Raw genomic sequence first — 20,601 nt, 5'->3', positions numbered from 1 at the left:
TAGGATTTTGTTAAGAATCTTGGCATCTATGGGTGACTGGGTGGCTCAGTGGGTTAGGCCTCTGCCTTCAGCTCAGGTCATGATCTCAGGGTCCTGGGATCGAGTCCCACATCGGGTTCTCTGCTTGGAAGGGAGCCTGCTTCCTCCTCTCTTTCTCTCTCTGCCTACCTCTCTGCCTACTTGTGATCTCCCTCTGTCAAATAAATAAATAAAATCTTTAAAAAAAAAAGAATCCTGGCATCCATATTCAACAGGGATATTGGTCTGAAATTCTCCTTTTTGATGGGGTCTTTGCCTGGTTTGGGGATCAAGGTAATGCTGGTTTCATAGAAAGAGTCTGGAAGTTTTTCTTCTGTTTCTATTTATTGGAACAGCTTCAGGAGAATAGGTATTATTTCTTCTTTGAATGTTTGGTAGAATTCCCCCAGGGAATCCATGAGGTCATGTACTCTTGTTTTTTAGGAGGTTTTTGATCATATTATTCTTCCATCAGAAAGGATGAATACCCAACTTTTGTATCAACATGAATGTGGCTGGAGGAAATTATGATGAGTGAAATAAGTCAAGCAAAGAAAGTCAATTATCATATGACTTCACTTATTTGTGGGACATAAGGAATAGCATGGAGGACATTAGGAGGAGGAAAGGAAAAAGGAAGCGGGAGGGGAATAAGAGGGGAGACAAGCCATGAGAGACTATGGACTCCAGGAAACAAACTGAGAGTTTCAGAGGGGAGGGGGTGAAGGGATAGGTGAGCCTGTTGGTAGGTATTAAGGAGGGCACATATTGCGTGGAGCACTGGGTGTTATATGTAAACAATGAATCATGGAACACTACATCAAAAACTAATGATGTATTGTATGGTGACTAACAACACAATAAAAATTTTAAAAAATAGATTTATAATGCTTATTTTTTATTATTTTTTTTGCAGCTTGTTATATATTCTGAATAGAAATACATCACTGGTTATGTATGTTGCAAATATCTTCTCTTAGTCTATCTCATGTCTTTTATCCATGTTTATGTTTGGAGTATTTTATTTGTTTATATTGAGAAAATGATGGTTTTTTGCATTTAATCTCTGAATATGGTGTTTATCACTTAATATATTTTCTTTTTTATTGAGGTAAAGTTGGTTTATAAGATTATATGGGTTTCAGGTGTACAATATTATAATTTGACATCTATATACACTCCAAAGTGATCACCGTGATAAGTCTAGTTACTTCCCATCACCTTAAAATTGAACCCCTGAACGCATTTTGCACAACCCCCTGCCTTCTGATAACCATCAATCTATTCTCTCTATTATAAACTTATGTGTTTTTTGTTTTGTTTTGTTTTTTAGATTCTATATATAAGTTGAAATCATATGGTATTTGTCCTACTCCATCTGACTCATTTTACTTAGTATCTCCTCCAGATCCATCTGTGTTGTAACAAATGGCAAGATTTCCTTCTTTTTTATGGCAGAGTAGTATTCCATGGCATATATACTACATCTTTATCCATTCCTCCATTGATGGACACTTAGGTTCTTTCCAAATATTGGCTATTATAAATAATGCTGCAGTGAACACAAGAGTGCATATATCTTTTTGAATTAGTGTTTTTGTATTTATATTTTCTGATGTTAAACAATTCTTACATTCCTGTGATAAATATTCTATAATTGTTATGTGTTTATATGTGTATATGTACAGAAATGCACTTGAATTTTGCACATTTGGTTTTCTATTTCCTTTAGAATTTTTGCATCTAAATTCTTAAGTGAGATTAGAATATAAATTTCCTTTCTTGTGTTCTCTTTCTTAGTATCAGTTTTACTATCAATTGATCATAAAGTTACTCAGGTTTTCTATTTCTTATTGTATTGATTTTTTATGTTGCACTTTTCTGGGAAATTGCCCATTTAATTCATTTTGTAAGTTGATTGCCCTTTCATTGTTTAGTGTATTCTCTCATAATATTTTAATGTTTCCTTTATCCTTAGAGATATATTCTCTTCCTTCCTAAAGTTTCTAATTAGTGCCTTTTCCTTGCTTAATATTTAGTGATTAATAATATTTTGATCAGTATAGATTTTATTATTAGGTTGAATTTTGACAATTTCACATGGATTAAACCAACATTTTATTGTCTTTTTAAAGAGCCAGTTTTGGCTTTTTAAAGAATCTGTTTTTGCTCTCTATTTTATATAAGTTCTATGTCATTAGTTTTGGTTATAATCTTTATTATTTATTTCCTTCTCCTTTATTTGTTTTTATTCTGCTATTATTTTTTAACTTGCTAAGTTAGATTCTTAACTAATTAATTTTACAGCTTTTTAACATGTAATATATGCATTTAAAGCCATAACTTTTCTACTAAGTACCACTTTAGCTGCATCCCACAGGTTTTGATATGTAGTATCTTTATTGTTGTTTAGTCTTAAATATTTAATATTTCCATTATGATTTTTTTGACTCATGGAATATTTATAAATCTGTTTTTAGTTTCCAAATACATAGGGATTTTTAAATTGTCTTTTTAACCTTAATTCTTGATATTACTGCACTGCGGTCAGATAACATACTTTGTATGATACGAATTCTTTGGTGTTTGTTGAAAGTTCTTATGGATCAGTAGTCATTGAATTTTATAAATCTACATGTTAGTTTGGCAAGAACATGCAATCCTTGGGGGAAAAAGTTTCTACACATAGCTAGTTGAAAATTATTAATTATATTTTAATCTGCTATGTCTTGGGGCACCTGAGTGGCTCAGTTGGTTAAGCAGCTGCCTTCAGCTCAGGTCATGACCCCAGAGTCTTGGTATTGAGCCCGGAGTCTGAGTCCCCACTCAGAGGGGAATCTGCTTCTCCTTCTCCCTCTGTCCCTCCCCCCCAACTCGTGTGCACCATCTCTCTCTCTGTCCCTACTCTCTCAAATAAATAAATTAATTAATAAATAAAATCTTTAAAAAAAAACAAATCTGCTATATCTTTACTAATTTTTTTTGCCCCATATCCTGAAGTATTTTCTGCCTCATGATTCACTCTTTTCTTTTTTCAGAGTTCTGCTGGAATTATACCTTAGAATGCCTTTTTGTCAGCATTCTATCTAAAATACCTGCTTCTTCAGATCTTCACTCTCTTTTCCATTATCTTGCTTTTTATTTTGGCATTTATCAGTACAGGCTGACCTTATATTTTATATTTTATATTCATTGTCTCCTTTACTAGAACACAAACTTGCTAAAGACAGGAATAATGTTCTATTCACTGCTGTATCTTCTGGGTCTAAAATCATACTTGCCTTCAACAGGCATTTAATAGATAGTCGTTGAGTAAATGAACCAAAGAAGAGCTGTTTCTGATATTACGGTGAGCTTCTTTTTAGTTGAAGGAGGTTGTTATATGAGAGTTCTGTAGCTCCTTGCAAAGTGTTTTAGCATTCCCTTCTATTCTGTGACCCTAGATCTGTGCCCATTAGAATCTAAAGAAATCCAGATTATTTTTGTGTTAATTTTTATGCTTGGATTTTATGTTCTAAAAATAGAATGTAAATGCTGGTTCCTAAAACACCCATGGAACGTATCTGGGTTTCACATTTCTTTCATTGTGACTTTTTACCACCTAGCCCTAGGAAGAATTAAAAGTGTTTTTTACTGCTTCTCCATGCTATTCTGTAGATTTTCTTCTACTCCTAATCTGATGGATTAGGCATCCATTAATAAGCATGTCTCATTTGTTCTTCCATGCCTCTCTTTGGCTTTAGGTCTTGTCTGTTGTCCACACATTGGTGTTATCACCCAAAATATCTGGGTATATGTGAATCACCCAAAATATCTGGGTATATGTGAATATGATGCCCTAGGGTCCAACAAGTCTTCTGCCCCCTCTACCCCCTTGGCTATGGCTTTGAATTCTTTGTTTTGACATTCAGAGATGTTCCTTTCTATCTTTTATTATAACTTGGCTCAGTTTTTAATTATCCAAATTATCCTAAGCATCTGTGTATTTGAAGGGAAACAGAGATACAATCACATTAGTAGAACCTGACATTTTTACTGCAATTAATAGCATTTCATAATAGCCTGACTTTACTTCCAATAGGTCTGTTAGGATCTTTATGTGACTCTTTGTCAAGTGTGTTTATAGCATGGTAATCCACTTATAGAAGATGCATAGTAAGTATACTAATGTGTCTAGCACTTGATTTGGATCATGTTGCCCTATTTCTTCACTGGCTGACATCCTGCTGTGCTGTCATATCAATAATCTTATGTGATCTTTTCCAAAGAAAATATCCTTTAAGTTCACAGTTAGCATCAGGCAGTGTGCATTTCTGTGTGTGTGTAGTGTGTGTGTGTGTGTGTGTGTGTGTGTGTGTGTGGTGGGAGGGAGGGAGACAGAGAGAGGTTAAAGGGTTTAAGTGGGAAGAGAGACTGTTATGAAGAAAACAATAGTTGGGGAGAAGAGGAGAGCTAGGGAGGGGATGGGAAGTGGGTGAGAATACAATAAGATAGATTATAGCTAACAAGACAAATCTTTGGCAAGGTTGGTTTAATTCTTTTCAGTGAGGCAGATGAACTGTAGCAGAGGCAGCTTAATTATCCCAATGCCAATTTGCCCTTCCTTTCAACTCCTTGGACCTGACTTCTTTTCCTGTGTAGCTAAACTGGTCCTTTTTGCTGATACCTGAGTGAAGTTGAGAGGTTTGTTTGCACTTACACTCAATTTTGGTACTTTGTGATTTGTGCTGTGCTTATGTCCATAGGGGAAAATTGGTCCCTCTGAGTACAGAGCAAGTAACTATCATCCTGATTGTATGTGAAAGCTTCTGTCCTATCATGTGATTATTATCAGGAACACAGGATCAGCAAACCTGTGTTCTTTTGGAACTGCTTTTCTTCAGCATTCTCAATACATCGCAAGAACATAGGTAAAAAAGGAGGTATTCATGTCTCGCAAGTGAGACATGAGCGCTTCATCCTCTTTTGCAAATATTGCAGTGTTTTGTGATCTTTCATATCAGAAAAGAGAAAGAATCTTCAGATATTTCTTTAATGAATCAGTTACTTTATGAAGCTTTTGAAAACGCTATTTTGCAGATAGATTCAACAATCTTATCCCTATTGTGTAATTTAGTGGTAAGCTTTCTGCATTCATCTTACCTGGAAAGGTCAAGCTTTTTATGACCTTCAAAAATCTGATCCTTGTTTTGTACAGACAATTACCTAAATGCTCCCATTATTTAGAATGGATATTTCAACCATCTCAAGGTTTACTTTTTCCTAGAATTCTCAAGTGTTTTCATTTATTGAATAGTGAGTCCAACTGAAGCAGTTTTTATAAAAAAATATTATCTAATATCTTATATTTTTTCATTTTATTTTAAAATTTGTGGTTGTATAACATGGGATATAACTTAATAGCAAATTTTACATTTAAATGTTATAGCTTTCATGTTTTTACAGAAGTCTGGTTGAAGCTAAAAAAGATATTATGACACCATAGGCTCTAGAGATTTATTTTGCCAGAAGAGATAAAGTGGAATTGGATGGCAGAAAGGTAGAGTATTGATTATCACAAATAGAAGGGCTGATAGCTTAATGAAAGCTGATTGGCAGTAGAATTTATTATAACAACTTTAAAGTGGAGAATAGGAAATGATAGTGCTACTGATTAATAAGTTATCTCATCACAATGTGGATCAACATACTATCATTTAGACTCTTTTAAAAATTTATTGAAATTTTTTTTTCTTTTTTATTATGTTAGTCACCATACAGTACATCATTAGCTTTTTTTTTTTTTTTTTTTTTTTAAAGATTTTATTTATTTATTTGACAGACAGATCACAAGTAGGCAGAGAGGCAGGCGGAGAGAGAAGGGAGGAAGCAGGCTCCCTGCTGAGCAGAAAGCCCGATGCGGGGCTCGATCCCAGAACGCCGGGATCACGACCCGAGCCGAAGGCAGCGGCTTTAACCCACTGAGCCACCCAGGCGCCCCCAGTACATCATTAGCTTTTGATATAGTGTTCCATGATTCATTGTTTGCATATAACACCCAGTGCTCCATGCAATACATGCCCTCCTTAATACCCATCACTGGGCTCACCCTTCTCCCCACCCTCTCCCCTCTGAAACCCTGTTTGTTTCCTGGAGTCCATAGTCTCTCATGGTTCATCTCCCCTCTTATCCACCCCCCTTCATTTTTCCTTTCATTCTCCTAATATCCTCCATCCTATTCCTTATGTTCCACAAATAAGTGAAACCATATGATAATTGACTCTCTCTGCTTGACTTATTTCACTTAGCATAGAATCTTTACACACCAAATTTTAGTTTAATTGTGTAGCTATTTTGGTGTTGGAATACAATTTTGAGAAGCATAAAATGGGTTTTAGAATGCCTTTTGAAAATAGTTATTCATCAAGTAAAAGGGTATTTAGTACTTTGGATATATGAAGGTGTATATTACTTGAGAAATTTAGAGGACCTAAAAAGATTTTAGGAAGAAAAAATTCTTATAATAGATGTAATGAAAATGTAACTTGAAATGGCCTGACAACATTTTCAATAAAACACTGGAAGAGAAATCAGTAAACATCTTGAAGACAAAGGAATCATGAGCAATGAACAAAATGAGTTTATTACAAACAAATCATGCCTGACAAAATTAATAGTTGTTTAAAATAGAATTGCAAAATTAGCATGGATAAAGGGAATGTATTTTTTAAACTTCAATGAAGTATTTATTGTGACTTTTCAAAAATAATTTTAATGTTAGGATACAAATAATATGATGGATTGGATATTTATGGAAAGATGATGATTCTATATAAGGCCAAAATGTAATGCCAAGAATATACCTAAATTGATTATGGGATTAGGTGGCAGTGACAAGGGTAACTTGAGGGGCTTATGTCCCCTGTAATTCCCATCAATCCCCCCCAAAAGTATTATAATTCATGTAAAAGCAACTTGCATATCTCGCAAAAACAGCTTCTAATAAAAGTCCTCATAATACCCCTTATAATTAAATTTTGATGCTGAATCTCCCTTATATAGAAATTCTGTAGGCTTTGCTGATGAATTTAGACTAGAGGTCAACAAATCTGTCCTACTGTTTTTTTTTTAATTGAGATATAGTTGATATATAACAGTATGTTAGTTTCAGGTGTACAACATGATTTGATATATGTATATATTGCAAAACATCACCACTAATAAGTCTCATTAACATCCATCACCACACATAGTTAGAATATTTTGTGTGTGGTGAGAACTTTTAAGATCCAATCTCTTAGCCACTTTCAAATATACAATATGATATTTTTAACTACAGTCACCATGATGCATGTTACATCCCTAGCACTTATTTATTTTATAACTAGAGGTTTGTACCTTCAGACCACCTTCATCCATTTCATGTGTAACCCAAACCCCTTCTCCACCCTTCCCTCACACCCTGGCAACTACTAGTCTGTTCTTTGTATCTATGAGTTCAGTTCTTTTGTTGTTTTTTTGTTTGCTTATTTTTTTTAAGATTCCATAAGATTCCATTAGATGTATGTAATATCATACAGTATTTGTCTTTTTCTCTAAGATGTATTTCACTTATCTTATAATACCCTCAAAATCCATCCATGTTGTTGCAAATATCAGGATTTCCTTCTTTTTGATGGCTAAATAATAGTCCATTGTATATACATGCCACTTTTTTAAAAATGCATTCATCCATCTATCAATACTTAGATTCTTTTCGTGTCTTAGTTATTGTAAATAATGCTACAGTGAACATTAGGATGCAAATATCTTATTGAGATAGTGATTTCATTTCCTTTGGTATATACTCAGAAGTGGAAATGCTGGATCATATAGTAGTTCTATTTTTAATTTCTTGAGGAACCTCTATATTGTTTTCCATAGTGGCTGCACCAGTTTACATTCCCACCAACAGTGCACAAAGGTTTCTTTTTCTCCACATCCTTACCAACCCTTCTTATTTCTTGTCTTTTTGAAAATAGCCATTCTAACAGATGTGAGGTGATTTGGATTTGCTTTGCATTTCCCTGATGATCCTACAGTTTTTGTAAGTAAAGTTTTATTGAAATATAGACATGCTCATTTGTTTATGTATTTATTGCCTATGACTGCTTTCATGAGAAGAGAGTGCAGTTGAGTAATTGAGACAGAAACTGTATGACCTACAAAGCCTAAATATTTATCATTTGGCCTTTATAGAAAGTTTTCTGATCCCTAGTTTAAATGAATGCCTTTTTTTGAACCTTTAGAAGCATTTAGAATTTTCAGATCTGAGCATGTTTGTACACTGTATGAAGGAGGCATTGAATCTCTACACAATACTACTCTTAGTTGAATCCTGATTCTTCCATGTTTTATGGGACTGACTTATCTGTTTCAGCAATAAATATCCAAAATGAGATATGTGACACTGTCACCACCTTCATTCAGTTTTATTCAGCCATTCTTGACATTATAAAAGTTGATAATCAGTAGGCTTAATAGAGGAATGTGAAGGGAACGGTGGTTGAGAAAAATAATGTTGTTAGTCTTAAATTTTAAGACAGATTGGGTCTAATTCTCTGACAATTTATTTTGTTTAGAACTCTCTAAGTGGGGGTGCCTGGGTGGCTCAGTCAGTTAAACATCTGTCATCTGCCTTTGGCCCAGGTCATGATCTCAGGGTCCTGGGATTGAGACCCACATCAGACTCCATGCTAATTTGCTTCTCCCTTTCCCTCTGCTTCTGCTCCCTACTTGTACACTCTCTTTTGCTCTCTCTCTCCCTCAAATAAATAAAATCTTAAAAAAAAAAAACCCTCTCTGTCACCCATTTGTATTGGATTTTTCTCCCAAATGTAATTATGTTAGGGGCAGAACATTCCTCAGCCTGTAAATAAATAGTTGATAAATATTTATGCATTGAATATTAATAATTATTTTTGTATGTATTTATTTATTCTTCAAATATTTGAGTGCTTACTATATGCCAGGCATAATGCCTAGGGACAAGCAATTTGGCCCTGAATTATATGTAGCTAAACTGATAGGATCCCTAACATAGGAAGATAGACAGTGAATGAGTTTATAAGTAAAGTAATTGTAGAGAGTGATAACCTGTGAAAAACAGAAATCTGGGTAGTAGGATAAAGAGTGACATGGGACAGAAAGTGTGGGTAGCAGAATAAAGAGTAATGATGTGCCATTTGAGCTGAGATTGAATGATGAGATGGGGAAGCCATCATGAAATGATCTGGGAGAAGAGCCTTAAAAGAACAAATTCAAAAGCCCCCAACAAGTGTGGCCTGATAAAGGAATAGAATAAGACAAATGTGGATCCTAGTAAGAGTCTGTGTGTGTGTGTATGTATGTGTGTTGTGTTAATTTAAGATCCACCATATTTTGTGTTTGTGTGAGAATGGTAGTGGGAACAGCATATAAGGTTAACCCTCTGTATATATTTTTAGTTATATAAATGATCATACTTTCAACTGAAATGTGTCTGAGCTAAAATGAGAGCAATTGAACTGATTATATCTAAATCAATTTTTGTTGAATCCAAAGGAAGACCATGCATAGGTTTCTGGCTAAGAATAGACGAAGAGTGAGAAGGGAAAGCATTGAGATAGAGTTTTTGGAAAAACTGGAGATTAGCATTTGTTCTTTGGCTCCAAGACCAAAGATTTCAATTACATGAATACTCCTTAACATATTATAGGCTTTAATAAAGGTTTTCTGAATCAGTGTATACTGTTTTAATCTGATTGGATTCAAGGGTACAATTTCTGATTGGATTGGAGGATACACTTTCAGCATTAACTGGAAGGGAGGATACACAATGGAACCAGATTATGGAGGACTTTGCAAACCAAACACATTGGATTTAATAATGTAAGTGATTGGGAATTATTTATAGGGAATAAGGTAATAATAACTAGGTTATTTCCAAATATTTGTTTTATTATGGTATGTAGGATGAGTTAGAGACAAAAGGAGCTGAGGATGGTATTTTGTTCCAGATACACTTCTTATTTTAACCAGGTTTTCATTCCCAGCCTGGTTTGCTGCATTGGAATCAATTACTTCTTTAAAAGTCCCTGGATCTAATGAAGAAAAGCTGCCTCAGTTACCAAGGTTCTTTCTTGTTATGCATTCTTGCATCTATATTGCTGTTTGCTTTTGCTCTGCTTTCTTTCCTGTTTATCTGATCTTTAACCATTTTCAGGACTTCGAACATTCTGCCTTATTTTTCCCTTTCATATTTGTATCTTACTGGTATCTACTTGATTCCATTTATATGTAGGAAGTTATTCAATAAAAAGATGGAACAAATTTATAACTGAAAACTTTACTGTACAAACTATAAAAAACATTTCTCTCTTCCTTTCTGTCTTCCTTTCTTCCTTTCTCACTCTCTTCCTTTCTTCCTTTCCTTTCCTTTCCTTTCCTTTCCTTTCCTTTCCTTTCCTTTCCTTTCCTTCCTTTTCTCTTTTCTTCTTTTCCTTTCTTTTCTTTTCTTTTTTTCCCTTTTCTTTTCTCTTTTCTTTTCTTTCTTCCCTTCCTCCCTTCTTCCTTTCCCCCTCCTTCCTCCCTCCCTCCCTTCCTTCCTTCCCCGCCCTCCCTTCCTGTCCCTCCCTCTCTATCCCTATCTCTCTTTCTCTTTCTTTCCAGCCTTTGCTCTTTATGGGATTACTGAAAATATTAAGGTTGGTATATATAAGGTTGGAAAATATTAAGGTTGGAAGCAAATGAGATACATACTTATTGCTGTCTCTGGGAGCAGCAATCCCTTGGTGAGACGGATACATCAAGAAAATTTTCATGTTGGTGCAACTTTAGCCACAAAAGCAACTTGTCGGCCCTCACCTTTGTGAATTGTTACAACAATGGGCCACTTTTCCTGTTGTCTTCATTGGCCCATAGATTATATAATCATTTAATTTTGTATCTCACGAGAACTATTTCCAAAAAGGAAATGAGGGGTCAGTTTTTATTGTAGGGCTCCACATTTACTGACATGGTGATGCCTTTTTTTTTTCCCCCCCAATCTGGGCATTTGATTCTGGGAAATTAACAGGCTATATAACTGCCAGCTGCACAAAAGTGGTACCAGTTTTGTCAGCAACTTATGAACTATTCCCCAAATGTATATGTCTGGGGAAGAAACAGTATGAATGTGTCTGGCATAATAGTGAAGAGGTGGACTTGTGTTACATATAAAATGGCATAAGAAAAGCCATCAGCTCATGATTGAAACTGAAAATGTAATATTGTTTGTGGAAGTGAAGACTCTGGCCAGATTGACTAGGTGTGAATCCTGGTTCTGCCATTCAGTAGAGAGGTGATCTTGGGGAAATCACATAATCTCTCTATGCATCAGTTTACATATTAATAAAATGAGGATAATGACATCTGATATCTAGCTACCCACCTCCTAGTTTTTGTGAGGTTTAAAATAAGCAAATATACATAAAAGTAGTTAGAATAAAACCTGAATACAGGGAATATTTATATATTTGTGATTATCTGATAATCTTTAGAAGTAAAGGTGAACATTAAAGAGCTTTCTCTCTCACCCTGCCTCCTCTAAGAGAAAAGTGTAAAAAAAATGTTGCCACTTCTAGAATGTGGAATGATTTGAAAACAGCACTATTTTGTTTTAAAGCTGAAACTCTGGTAGTGCAATTATCTTAAAAGGAAACATGCTTAACCTTTAACCAAGACTAAATTAAGCAGAATTGTTTTTATACTCCCCTTTTAGAAGGAAACAAATCATAAGAAAATACTTCATTATTAGAGGTGTCTTCAAAAAGCAACTTTAAACATCCTTGTTATGCCTGGGGTCACTGTGTTGTCAGTACAATCTCCAATGTCTATGCATTTATAATTTTATAGAATTTGAAAGCAAACACTCTTTTGGTGGGTCCCTGTGGTGTGAAAATGTTGGACTTCCAAGAAAGAATTCTTGAGATGTCTTTGGTGCAAAAAGGTGATTTTGTTAAAGCACAGGGACAGGACCCAGGGGCAGAATGTGCTGCACTGGGGTTGTGACAGGTGACTGATTAATATACTTTCAAGTTGGAAGGGGCTTAAGAAAAGGTCATTTATTACTGTCTAATAAAACCTTAGTCATCTGAAAAGAAATAAAAAATAAAAAACAAAAAACAAACAAACAAAAAAAAAAAACCTTAGTCATGAGATCCTTCAGATGTGTATCAGTGGGCCATATGCTTGGAGGATGATTGCCAAGATATATCTTGGGGTGGAATGTTGGGGTAGAGATAAAGGAAGTTTCCAAAGGAAACTAGTATATGTTTTATATGTTAAAGTAGACTTACAGGATCCTGGGGTGGGGGCAGGATAATGTTAAGCTGAGATTGCCTTTTTCTAGCAAAGTGTCAGCATCGAGACAACAGAGTTCCTAGAGGAAGATCACTCTGCCTGTTTCAAAGACTTGTCGGTGGGCTGTAGGCAGTAAGGAAGTTTATTTTTTTTCTTTTGCCATTGTTTTCTGACATCACCTGGACTCCTAGAAATTTACATAAAATTTTGTGAACATGTACACTTTTCTAAAGAAAGAGATCCTTGGTTTTCTATCATTTTCTCAGAGGAGCTTATGACCTAAAGATTAAGAACCATCCTCTATGGCAGAATAAATTTTTCATCTTTAATGAAGATAAAACGATAAAACCCTATTTACCAAGGCAGGAAAATCTGCTAGTATATCTTAGGTTTTAGTTAAAAGAATCAAGGCAAAGCTTTATTTTCTCTGGTATACTCTTAGGTAACCAGAATTTAATTAACCAGCATTCCAGGTAATCAATGCTTACTTGTGTCAAGCAGCCATTCTTCAATATATTAGCTGAACTAGTATTTCATCCAGAGAAAATGAATTTTATTTATTGTTCATTCTTTCCCTTCTGTCATTCTACTTTTGTAACTATTAACATTTTCCATAGTTTTGTAATTATATATTTCTTATGATATGCTTGGGAATAAAAACTTATATAAATGCTCCAAAACCATTATTATATCCTTTTCATTAATATAATTTAGTAGAGAATATTTCTATTCATTCTGTCCAAATGTATTGTGGAATAAAGTATTTGAAAGAGAACAAGGGACAGTTGGAAAAAAGGGAATTTTACTGACCTCTGAAATCTTAAAAATGTGTTGCATTTCTCATGTACTATGCCAATGTTTAAACTCACATTAACTTTGATGTTTTTAATTGCTTTTATTAAAATGGCTCAATAGAATATTTTAAAATAATTGATCTATAGATTCCTAGAAAGGGTATACATTCCAAGCTCAAAAACTTTTAAGTTTTTAGTTGAAGGAGTTTAAGTAAATAATTCAGAAATGCATTCTGTTTACCTGTTAATAATTAAGCAGGTTAGACTGTGTACTTTTTATAGTCATTGAGTTTTAATTTATTTATTTGTTGGTGTGTTGGTTTTTAAGAATTTATTTAAGCCATTCTGCTATTGGGAAATAAAATTGAACAGAGTAAAGCTGCACATAATAAAGGAAAGGGATTGGGTTACTTTTAAAGAGACAAGTGACAAAAAGAGAAATTGACTGAAATTTAGGATTAAAAGAAGTATTTAGTACATAATCTTTCTGAACTTTCCCCCTCTGTTTGGAGGGGAAACTGAAATATCTAATAGCAAGTATGACTGAGTCAAGTGAATAGTCTTTTGTTGTTGCCCTAGAGCCTGCTTCAGTGGAACTTGATTTGATCTTAGATGGCTTCATTATGGGGTTTGGCCAGGTCACTTTAATGGATTCTTGGAGAAGTCTACCATAGAGTTTATCAGATTCTCTGGTGCTTTAAAAACTCTGGTAATACCCAAAGCCAGAATGCATATCTTTGTTCTAAGAAGCACCATTATGGACTAGAACTGAATTGGCCTTTCCAGTCTTTGAGGGACTGCATCTTGTCCTCTTGACCATGTACGTGTACGTTCTTCCTGATTTAAGGATTATAAATCAGTTTTCATTTGCTGTTTTTGGTGAGATACAAACAAACTTCATATTTAAATTTTTATTTAATGACGACTTGTTTTATAATCATCAGTAGAGGATAGCCTTCAACACCTTCTGTTTGTTTTGTTGTAAGGTATCATTTGGTTGCTTTTGATTTTTATTTATTTGAAATTGTAACTATAATGGTCCTGTCACTGAAATTGATGCGTGTTCTATTTGCTTTCTCTTATAATAAATAGTATGCTTACTATATAAATATAATCTCTAACTTCTTAAGTTTTCTACGTTCCAGGCAGTGCATTTCTTTGAAAATTTAATTAAAGATGTGATCGATTAAAATTTGACTCCTAGGAATCTAAGAAATACCATTTTAGGTGGTTGCTGTTTTTGAGAAATTTTATTTTTCTTTCTTTTCTTTTTTTAAATTTTCTTTATTCCATCTTCCCTCCCTCCTTGCTCCAACTTCTTTCCTTCCTTCCTCTTTTATTTTATTTTTTTCAACAGAGGTGCCCTTCAAAAATAGGGACAGATAGATCTTTTCAACTGGCTTTCTTAACATTCAGGAAATCTAGTAATATATCATCTAATCTTTTTTCTGCAACATAGACTAGCTCTTGTTTTAGTGACTTTAATGTTTATAAAAAGTAATTTGTGTTTATTGTAGAAAATTTGGAAAGAAATCACAAGAAGAAAAATATCTGCCATAATCTTAACATCTGAGATTAGTGCTAGGAATAATTTAGTATATAGATTCTTACATGCTTTTTCTAATGCATACATGTTTTTTCTGATACATAGATAGACACATGCATACAGATCTACATATATCACAGAACCAAACATTGTGCATAGTCTATATATTTATATATCATCACAAAATTATTAAAAAATTATTATTAACATTTTGCAACCTGCTTCTTAAGCTTAATGATGCTTTATAAATTTTCACTTGCTATATTTTTTGAAAGCTCATAGTTATACCACATGTCATTTATTTAACCAGTTCACTGTTTGGAATACTTAGGCTATTTTAATTTGCATTCCTTTCAGTACAGATTAATTATTACAGAATATTCATTACAGATAATTGTCTATTGCAGATTAATATTGTTTTATATGTATCTTAGTTTGTGTTTCTTCTATTATGAATTGCCTATTCATTTGAAAAAGATGAGATCTTTGTTTCATTTATTTATAGATTAGTAACTCTATGATGTCCTATACATTAAAAAATACGTGTTTTATTGTTGGCCTCATATTCAACATATTTTTTGACTGAAAAAATTTTAAGTAATTTTTAAGATTCATAAATCTTAATGATTGTGTTATATTCTACTACTGTCTATGTGGCTTAAAAGATATTCTCACCTTAAAATTCAGAAAATTATATACATAGGTTTTCTAATAGATCTTTGATTAGTTATTATATTCAGATGTATCAATTTGCTTTATTTTTGGTGCCTGATAAGAGGTAGAGAGCCAAAAAAAATTATTTTCTTACATAGTTAGTCTCAACACTGTGAAAATGCTACCTGTTAATACTTAACCCATATTAGAGTCCCTGTGGTCTATTCTACTGATTGGTCTCTTCCAACTGCCAATACCACACCATCAGCTATATTTCAATTTTTGGTGAAAACTGACCTTGTTTTTTGCTGCAAGGTCAAAAACCAATACTTATACTTTTTTCTGTTGTAATCTCCCATTTGGTTTATTTATTTTTTAAAATTTGAACTAACTATAAAGCATCTGAACTATTAAAGATAATTTTAGTTCAATTTAGTTCAACAAAGACTTACTGAATGTTTGCTATACACCAGTCCCTGTGCTTGTATTAGGAACACTGAAATGAATTGGAAACTGTGTGGTAGAATCTTTGTGCTAGAAAAATGTATTAATCTGATGGAAGCAGACAGAGTGTGTAAATGGTCAAGATAGTGACCTAATATTGGTAATTTTATTTTTTTCTGATTCTTTTTTACCTTTTTTTAATCTACAACTTATTAACTCTAGTAATTTTTTTATCTTTTCTATCTTTCTTTTAAACGCAGAGAAGATTAGATGACATTGATTTAACAGTTAGATTGTCTCAGACATATGAAATATGATGACATTTTTCATATTCATATAGTCTGTTTATTTTTTCTAACTAATGAACTGATAATTGTGTCTTCCTATTTTCAGTTATGTACATTTTTATTGAATATTTGCTAAGCACTATTTAAGGAGCCACAGGGAAAGAAAAATGAATGTCTTTAACAAATTTACGTTTTAGTGGGGGAAATTCATTATTTATAAAATAATAGCAATATAATAAAATAATAGATATTGAGAGTATTGTTTGCTGTGTGCATTGTACAAAGCAAAGTAATATATATTAACTCGTTTACCTCTTATAATAGTCCATCTAGTCCCCTAGATACTTTTTGCTCTAGATACTTTTTTGACTCTTTCATTTAATGCACACTTGCCTTATTGTCACCTCCTCTGAGAAGCTTTCCTGTCCAAACCAATTTAAAATATCTGCCCATGTCACTCTCAATGCCATTACCTTACTGTTTGCACTTATGGTACTAATTATATGACATTATAAGTTCAACAACCTACATGCTTATTGTTTGTTTTCCACTACTAGATGAATCTTGAATGGCAGACTAAACAAAGGGTTGTAGAAGTTTGTAGTTGTGAAAGAGCAAAGTTTAGTATATAAAATTTAATTTAATTAAGTCTGAATTTCTTTATCTGTAAATGGATGCAGACTTAGTGCTTGTCTTAGAGTTGTTCAGGTTGTTCATTCTTTCATTCAATAAATATTCATTGATCTTAGTATATGGCAGACACTCTTCATGAAATTGGGAATACAGTGGAAAAAAACAATGTCTGCCCTTATGGCACTGCCATTCTACTGGGGGAGATAATATATAAATACAAATTACTTTTATAATATATCATGTAATGGCCAAATTAATTTTCTCCAAATTAAATTTCTCTACCTCATCCCCATAATCTGAACATTTTTTTCTATTTCTAGTTATTGTCTGTTTATCCATGATTAAGGGTTCTAATCACACTCCTAGAAGATTCTGATTTTCTAAAGTTTGATGTTGCAGAGTAAATGTATATTACTCATGTATCCTGACTATAACAGGACTTGCACCTTCCTTTCCTCAATCCCATTTACTAGTATAGCTTAAACTTGGGTTTGTTTTGGTTTACTGGTATAGTTTGCTCTTTGAGTCTTTGTTGTCCCTCCATAAAATATTATTTATGCATATTAAAGATCCAATCAATTAAAATCCTTAGATCTTTTTCTTTCTTTCTTTTTTTTTTTTTTTTTACTGTAGACGCACTAGCTGATGAGATTGGCTTTTATTTATGTATGTGTTTCCATTAGTAAAACTGCTTTTGAGATTTTGAATGGCTGAATCTCTGTGGAGATTATTAGTAAATACGACATCAAGGTCATCATTGAAATTTCATAGAAAATTTAGAGGGATAACTTTCCAAGGACATAAAATACCAAATTCAATTTTTAATAGGAGAATTGTTTCTAGTTAATTTTTTTATATTGAAACTCACCAAATTGGGTTTAAAGGTGCCTCAACATCCTGCCTACTTTACTGCTCCCAGTACTAGCTTTGAGTATATACTATCAAATGCATGTGGATGGAAAAGAATTTAAAAGTGACTCATCCATTTGTTTGACATTCCTGCCTCCAAATCTGAGTAGGACCCTACAATAATAGCCTTGCTTGCTGAGACAGGAAACATAAAGCCATGTTCTAATGTCAGTGCATTACGTACTGGATACCAGTTCAAGCTATATTGAACATGTTACCCTCTGCTCCCTAATTCTTTCCATCAATTTACTTTTCATTTTCTGCATTATCTTCCTTTATGCAAATCTCTTTAACCTCACTCATTATTTTGTGGATAGGACCGGTGTTTTATGTTTTTATTTTTCCTGATTCATCAGTACTTACCAGTATATTATACACAGTAGATCTTTGCAAAATCTCTGATAATTAAGAATAGACAAAGACATGGGATAAATCTATTTGGGATTAGTTTTTTTTCAATTACAAAAATAAATGTAAAAACTTCGTGTAAATTAAGAAAGCTTCTGATAGTACTATAATAAATACCCTGGTCTACATCTAAACCCTGTTCACACAGTGATTTAAATCATATATTTGTGTCATACTTTACTATGTACTTGTACTGCATGTACAGAAATGAATGTGGTAGCCTTTTTTTCTTCTTTTGAAAACTGTAGATACTAGCTGACACACACAAACCCAGCTACCTACTTTTCATGACGAGTTACAGACATGCTATGGAAATGTTAATTGCTTCCTTGGAAGATTTCTAATTTTAAGTATTTCCTTTTTACAGTCACACAAAAAGAAGTATTAAGGATTACCCTTTGAGACTCTGAAGACTGAAGGTAATGTCCAGTGATATTTTCTTGAAGGGGTTTTGTCTTCTTGAAAAGTTTCATAATATTTAAGGCCTTGGCTTTACTGCCTCAGGTCTTTATTGCCCTTTAACACATTAAATATATTTTTCTATGTCTACCTAAAAAAAATCTGAAATTATAAATCAAAAAAGAAGAACCCTAACGTCATGTCAGAATGTTTCAGTCTAACTGGGTGTTGCTATACTTCTTCTTTCTTCTATATGGAAATGTATTAGGGCCCTTCCCTATTTTTGAAATCAGTTGGAACTCTTCTGATTTTATAACTTGCCCTTTTCTTAAATAGACATATTGACTCAAAGCCAAAAAGTCAGCATCCATTCCTCCTCAGGAAGAGCTTTACAACTAACTGTACAAGATAAAAATGCAATGGTTACAAACAACAAAACCATGCAGGAAATCATGCAGATGAGATTTAGTGGCTACTTGTAGTCAAAAGTCCAGAATTTCAGGCATGAAGTATACAATAGACTTGTGTTGCTCCATTGTGTATAAAGAGCTCATAGGGATTGAAGAAGGTTTCTGAGACAAGAGGGGGCTGTAATTACTTTGCTTCTTACATGCATGGTTAGATCTTCCAGCGAGAATAACATGGTAGGGTAATTTATTATAGAAAAGTAAATCACAGATTACATTGGAGGGGGATGGGGTGCTGATCCAACCATCAGTTTTGTGAATACATACACTTAAGCATGTGTGATAGCTTGTTTTTAATTTCTTTACACCAGTGCACACCTCAAACATTCCGTTTAGCAGTGGGATATGCAAATTGTTCCAAATGCAGCAGCAGTACTTTCACCTGAATGTCAAAACTGTCAGAGAGCTTTAAATCAAATCTTTATAACATTTTTTAAAAAACAGCCAGCCCAAGATTGAGGCACCTAACTCCCTGCAAAAACTTGATTCCCATGCTTTCAAAATGCTCCAGTATGTCAACAGGGTAATGTCAAAGTTCTAATTCACCTGCTTTCTAATTTTAACCTTTTAAGGATTTTATTTTATTTGGCTTAATTACGATATTTTCTACAAATTAATGATAAATGCCTTGATTAATAAAACCAAATGTCAGAGAAAATGACAACTTGATGAAAAATTAATACTCGGCAATATTTTAAGGTACAGAAGTACTAAAGATGTACTCTTAAACCTCATACTTCATCAGCTCTTTTTGAAGGTGGGTAACAGCATTATTCTTGCACAGAAGTTTCCATAGCCACATGTGTAGATGCGTTTTAGCAATATAATTCTCAGCTATTGTTTTACTACTAGCTGTTATAGATAGAAATATATTCGTAATTTTTAATCTCTCCTTTTTCTCATGATATTATTTATTTTTATTTCACAAAATCAAGGTAAACTATATTTTAGGTTGTTTCTAGAGATGAGGCTACCATATTAAGTATCCAGATAGCAACCTCTGTGTGTGTGTGTATTTTAAGAGATCTCATGGTATAAAATGTAGTAGGTTGCAACTGGATATCTGTTAGGCTGTTAATTAATCTGGTTATGAATATTTCAGCTGGAATATCTAAAAATTATTCAGTAGAAGTATTAAATACAGAGAGGGAGCACCTCTATTTCAAAGGGAAATAGATTTTAATATGGGGATTTACTTTTTCTCAATGTTTTTTTCCTGAGTTTTCATTAAAAGACCTGAATAGCAATAAAGAATAGTAATTTGCTTTTTTCCTATAAACTCTTGGTTAGATTAAAAAAAACCTAAAGATCAAGAAATGTGACTATTTTCCCTTTACTGACAGTCATGGAGTTAAAAAAATTTTAAAGATTCTGTGTATTTTTCCATCTTCACAAACATCAGGATAACTTTTTGATATGAATGCTTAATTACTTGATTAAATGTACTATGCAGGAATTATAGTCTGTGTTGTTTTTTTATTTTCATATTTCATAGATGAAGCTGCCAACCAAATGAGGGAAGGCACAATGGCTTCCTCTGTGTTGTGCTTTTGTTTGGTTTGGTTGTTAAGGGATAAAAAGACCCACATAAATGCACTGTCAGCAAAATGGACACACTTTGACCATCTGTTCATATAATGACGTGATGGCCATACCTATCAACAGAAATTTCTGCCAACTAATGTTAAAATTACTTTTTTTTT

General features: G+C 33.4%; 1 protein-coding gene across 9 annotated transcripts in view; it reads left to right on the top strand.

The window, feature by feature from the left end:
* Positions 1–20,601, top strand: part of ZBTB20 (zinc finger and BTB domain containing 20) — a 774,313-nt gene that overhangs the window by 139,296 nt on the left and 614,416 nt on the right. For all 9 annotated transcript variants that reach the window (XM_080830747.1, XM_080830743.1, XM_080830744.1 and 6 more), the window contains one exon: positions 18,400–18,451. The gene's annotated coding sequence lies outside the window, so the exon portion shown is untranslated. The remainder of the gene's footprint in view (positions 1–18,399; positions 18,452–20,601) is intronic.

The sequence above is a fragment of the Martes martes genome (genome assembly GCF_963455335.1).
Source record: "Martes martes genome assembly, chromosome: 1".
In the NCBI taxonomy this organism is placed as follows: domain Eukaryota; kingdom Metazoa; phylum Chordata; class Mammalia; order Carnivora; family Mustelidae; genus Martes; species Martes martes.
Note: the sequence above shows the minus strand (reverse complement) of the source record. Positions and strands in the feature narration are given on the sequence as shown.